This window comes from Corvus brachyrhynchos, unplaced genomic scaffold, assembly GCF_000691975.1.
Source record: "Corvus brachyrhynchos isolate BGI_N302 unplaced genomic scaffold, ASM69197v1 scaffold312, whole genome shotgun sequence".
NCBI lineage: Eukaryota > Metazoa > Chordata > Aves > Passeriformes > Corvidae > Corvus > Corvus brachyrhynchos.
In genome coordinates, this window is record NW_008236640.1 from 1,123,918 (window position 1) to 1,129,727 (window position 5,810).

General features: G+C 41.2%; 1 protein-coding gene across 1 annotated transcript in view; it reads left to right on the forward strand.

Moving 5' to 3' along the window:
- Positions 1 to 5,810, forward strand: part of EHBP1 (EH domain binding protein 1) — a 210,696-nt gene that overhangs the window by 66,780 nt on the left and 138,106 nt on the right. The window lies entirely within an intron of this gene.

Here is a 5,810-nt window from a genome sequence, read left to right on the forward strand (position 1 = left end):
GATGGGATTTCAAAAACTTGAGGTTTATGTTTATTGCTGAGATGCATTTTGGAATGCTTTGTGTTTATCCTTGTGGTTGTATGTACACTGCATTGTTTATAAACACAGATATAAATAAATAACTGCACCTGCACCACACACTATTCCCACTGCTGTGTGTGCACAGGGTGTGACAGCTGACATGTCTGACATGTGTGAGCACATCCCTATTCCAGCTTCACACAGATGTGAATTTTCAGCTGACTCCCTTTTGCCCTGGTTCTATTCCCACCCTTTGCACCCTGCTTCTTCCTGCCTACGTCAGACTCAACCCACCCATCAGCAGGATGACACTGGTGAGATCCACAGATCCTGGTTTTTTTCTCCCTGCTGAGCTCTGCAGAGTGGCATGCTACACTTGGGAACCATCCCCTGCCAGCCACACTGCTCTGACATAACAGCTGGGAGGAGACTTGCATATTAAAGCTGTATCACCGAGGTTTTGCCCCTGATAGTGAGCTGCAGGTTTGGATAATAGAAATAGTAATAAAGTGGCACAGGCAGGAGAATGTCTGTTGGAATGGGGACATTCCAGAGTGGTTGTTGTGATGAGGATCACAGCCACAGAGCTGAGGGCAGTGGTGGCTTTGCAGTGTTTCCCCTTGGTGGCAGTGGGAGATACAGGGAGACAGAAGAGCAACAGCAGGTCCAGCAATTTTTTGAGGCGCTTTTCCAATTGTGTTGTATCCTGTTGTTGTTATGTATTTTGGTGCATGCTGTGAAGCTGTGAGCAAGATGCAAGATAATAAAACAAGCACAGTCATGAATTTATTAATGGAGATACATTCATGTTGCAGTAATATTGCTGACATGTTCACTCTGAATAACACTGTGCTGTCTTTTTTGAAGTGGCCTTTTAGCCTAACTGTAAGATATTCCCAAAGTGATCAGTAATTTGACCTGGAGTCTCTGGTTCTGCCCAGGAGAATGTTTGTGGTGTGAGCATCACTGCTCAGCACACAGCCATCAGGCATTACGGACCATTTAGCCATTTGCTCTGGGCTTTTGCAGTTAAGGTTCAACTTCCAGTACGGAAAAAATATAATGTCAGAGTCCTAACATCTTCCATTGACACTCTTGCAAGTTTTTCTCTGTCGTAAGCCTTGCAAACTTTGTCATTTAACGTTGTGCATTCACTCTGGGGAAGTTATCCTCAGACGATAACAACTGGTTGATGACGCACTGGTATTTTTCAAATCCCATTTTAACAGGTTTTATCTATGCTAAATAACCAAGTCTTTCTGTGGAAAGATGAATGAAAGTATGTAAGGTTGTTGGAGCAGTTGATCTTTTCACCTTGTTTCTTCTTCAAGGAGTTTTACCTCAAACTTGCTTCCTTGTTGGAGATTACAAAGTAGCTGAATAATGTGCTTATGTTAGCAAGTTTGTTTAAATAATCCAGAGTTAATTCTGGGGTCTGTATCACATATGCCTTCCTGCGTGGTATTTTTTTCCTCATGACAAGGTTTGCAGATGGGCACGGCCTGAGGTACAGAACTTTAGATCTTTCAGTAACTGTTCTTAACATTATATTGAATTCACATTAAATATTGACTCCTGAGGTTGAAGTATTATTTCAAGCCCACCTTTTAAACATTAAGGATTCTGGATATTTGTTTTGAAGTGACATCAAGACAGAGTAAGGCAATTTAGAGACTGGAATGGAAAGAGAAAAGAAGCTGTAATCAACAGAAGAGCTTTTCACATCAGAAACCAACAATAAATAGCTAACTAGTTTACCCTTTTAAAAAAAAATTATTTCTCCTTTAAAGACTGACTTCTGTTAGGGGACACTAGCTGGACATCTCTCTTGTGTAGTTATTTGAAGGTGCAGCAGCACCATTCATGGGAGACCTCTACACACAGCAGAGGAGTGAATCTTAACAATGGAGGCTTCGTGTCAGGCAAAGTAGAGCTGAAGTGCCAGGCATTGGTAGGTGAGCTTAAAAGTAAATTTTGTAACAGGTATTGCCTATTATTTTAAAACAAAAACCAGAGAACAACCTGTGAGTCCTTTTAGTCAATACATGAACAAATGTGGAGTTATGAGCTGCTAAGCAGTAAATAGAGTCATGGTTATCAAGTCAGCTCCCCTGTCCTCCCCCTGGAAAGAGGAGGTCACAGAAAATAAGTGTGTTTCTTACTCCAGAGTCTGTGAAAAGTTTAGGAGCTAACTTTATCATCTGCTGTTTCTCCTTCTCTAGTATTAGGTAAATTATCTGTATTTCTGCTTTGTACTGAAGCTAACTCTACAGAAATACTATACAGTTATACAACAACCCTTCAAAAGCGGGGAGGAACATGAACCCAGCCCGGGGGAATGCTGTCTGGAAGTGCCTCAGCTGAGGCAGAGCATGGGAGCTGCTCCCGGAGGCAGAGGGCACACTGTGAGGGATCCAGTGGTGCTCAGCTCCCAGGAAATGAGGCACTCTTGTGTTTTGCCAAACTGCCAGCCCTGCATGCAGTGCTTTTCCCAACAGCCTCACCTGCCACGTGTCAGCAGCAGCTCAAGCCTAGACTTCCTTAAATCTGCTCCTTGGAGAGGAAAGGTTTGAGGATTTAAACAGCCAGTTGGTGATAATAAGTTTCTCTGCCAACTTCAGTTGAATTTTCACGAGCTTGTGGCCCACATCCATGGCAAAATAAAACCGTGCAGGCGTTTACAGTAGGAATTACTCTTATAGCTTTTGTAATACAAAAATTATTTCGTCTCGATGGCTTTTGCTTGCTAATGATTACTATGTAGTAGTTCACACAGGCTTGCACACAGCTGTAGCCTGTACCTTAGCAGACCTGGGGAAGATGGGCACATCCCTGGCTGCTGTAGCATTTGGGGAAAGGAAAGGAACAGACAGTTCTTAATGTGGAGTGATCCTAACAGGAGAGAGTGAATGGCCATGAAAGGGAAGCAGAACCATTAGGGCATTAGAGAGCTCGTCATGCTGGGATCTAGACTTTGCAGGAAAGGATAGCATTTTGTAGCTGCTAAGGGAAACTGGATAGTCAAGTATTCCAGGGCTCCTGAGCAGTACAGCACAAGCTGTAACTCTGCAAACACAAGTAAAAATTCATGTACTTTGCAAAGATACAGTAATGCTTGCATCGAGTGCAATGACAGTCTGAGTTTAGCTGATGAAAGGCATCTAAGGGTAAATTTAAACCTGTCAGTATAGAAGAAGAGAAACTTGCTCAGCATCTCTAGAGGAAGTGATCTGAAAGAGCAAAAAAGCTACAAATACTAAAGTGAGTGTTTCTCAGATCAGTTATCAATCTCCTGTATCCTTCTGTGGGAGACTGTTCAGGAATTGTTCCTGCTTTACTAACCAGTCTAAGGGAAAAAGCAATTGAGGATGTTATGAATAGACACATAAAGCAGTTATCCACATCCTATGCAAGCTTCAATATTTCAGAGTTCAATAGTTATCTGCTACTTGCTAAAATTACCCAGCTCACCTGTAATGTTTTTCTCTGTTATCCTTTGTAAGCAGCAAGCCCACTTTAGAAGGGGATACCTGTCTCATACACATGGTCTATTAATAAATTGCTCAACTAAAATTTTGATTGTGCACCTATTTTGCCATCTGTCCTGTAGTTGTCTTAAGAAGCTTCATAGTATTTTTTGCTAGAAAAACAGAACCTGTGAATTTTGGTGTTACTGTGCATGGTGTAGATGAATTGCCTCAATTTATTAGGTATTGTTTCTCGTTCTAAACTTCCTGTCTGATGTTAATCACTGGAGATTTCCAGAGTCTGTGAATGCAGAGGATTAGCCTGTGGAGATGAATGGTTTGTTGTTACCTACAGCAGGTCAGTTGAGCACACCCACGGATATGATTTTGGTCAGAAAGAACCTTTCACTACATGCCTCAGTCTCTCGGGGTGCCAGTGAAATCTCATGGGGCTGTAAGAAAACAGAAGCTGAAGTAGCATATAGTGTTTTCTCTTTGCTTACTGAAATTATTGTCTCTGCTTGTGCTACGTAAGAAACAATGCGTAGTGCTTCCACTATAATGATTCATCAATGTAGATGTGCTGTTAAAACCATCATGTTGGTGTTTTTGAAGGAGCCTTTGAGCTTAAACTTAAGATATGACCAGTATGATAAATAGTTTGGTACAAGGGCTTTCCTTCTGACAAGGACAAAGGTCACTTTATGAGGATAACAAATATCTATTTCTATAATTAAGGGTAGCTGTTTCAGCGTTTAAAAATGTTTTGTTTCATTCTGAGCCCTCATGTTTACGGCTCCAATCTTTCTGGTATGTGCAGAATTTTTTAAACATTAAATTCTCCATTCAAATGCATCATAATTCTTAATAATGTTCTGGATACCTCGAACCATTGTTTGCTTTTAAACAAGTTTTCAGCAGAGATTGTGCTGCCTTCATTCGGTCCTCCAAATCTCCCATCCGCCTGTCTAAATTATTTTAACTGACATAGTTTCTAATTTACTCTCTCCAGTTGAGAGAGCTCCCTGTAGCTTGTCTATTTTAGCATTTAATTGCTGTATACTCTCCCAAATTAAATTCTGTAGTGATCCATTTTGCTCTGCTGGTGAAGCAGTGATCTTTTCATCTGAGCAAGATGGTGCGTGCGGCTCAGGCGCAGGGCTGGCATCCCACGCCGGGAGAGGGAGAACCTTCCAGCTCCTCTCTGGAGCTGGGTGGGGCCTGCAGGGGCAGTGGGCTTTGTGTCAGGGGACAGCTTTCCTCCAAAACAGTCTCCTTTAATTCTGAAGCCAAAGGAGAGGGAAACCCATTGTTTCTCTCAATGAGTTTTTAGGGCTAGACAAATTGCTTTGTCAATTATTTTCTGCCAAAGTTTGCTCCTCCTTAAAATCTGCCTATCTTTGGGGGCTTTTTAGCATTTGCTTTTGTAAAAGATGAAAAAGCAGCCCCTAAAAATATTATGCTGTACATTTTCCTTGTTTGTGATAAAGACAATAAAAATGATTGTTCCTTTTGACAAAATAATATCCAGTAAGGAAACTTGTTGTCTTCCCCAGTTAGGTCTTTTTTGGTTAACGTTTGTACAGTGATTATTAATTACTTAATATATTTCTATTAAAGAGGTACCATTTACTATCTAAATAATTAAGAACTTCACTACTTTTTGATCAGGTTTCTACTGAATGGAAATGTTGTCCTGTTATTTCTCAATATGTGTGTGTGGAAAGGAGGGCACTGGAGCCTCGGGGGTTACAGACAGCGCAGCAGGGTCACAGCTCTGCGTAGGCAAGCTGAGTTCAGGTGTGCAGAGGTAAAACATATCCTGCTGATTTCTCTGGGGGGACTCTTTCCCCAGCCCAAATAACCCACAGGAATATACACCATGAACAAAACCCAGCCAATATTTTGATTCTTTGTAACTCTAGAAGCTTGGAGGCAGTTTAACAGGAAATACAAAGCTGTTTCTTACTTATTTGCACCTCTTATATTAATCGTGAAGAAGACGTGCCAGTCAGTTGGTAAGTACAGGATACAAGGTCATTAAAAATACATTTTTAAGGAAAGAGGACCACATAAAATTCACATTACAGCGTTATTTGTCTCTCCTATAAATTAAGAATCTGAGTTCAGACCTTTCGTGGGAAGGTGTTAATCTTTTGGCTTGCTTCCTTTGGAACAGAGTTGGGCACTGTTTAATAGTGTGACGTGTCTGTCATCTGTGATCATCATCTTCCAAGTAAAAATGAGCTGTTTCTTTTGCAGCTGTGGGCCAAGCTCTCTGCTCTTAGCTCCTTAAGAGTATTTTAGTCCTGTTTTCTTAGA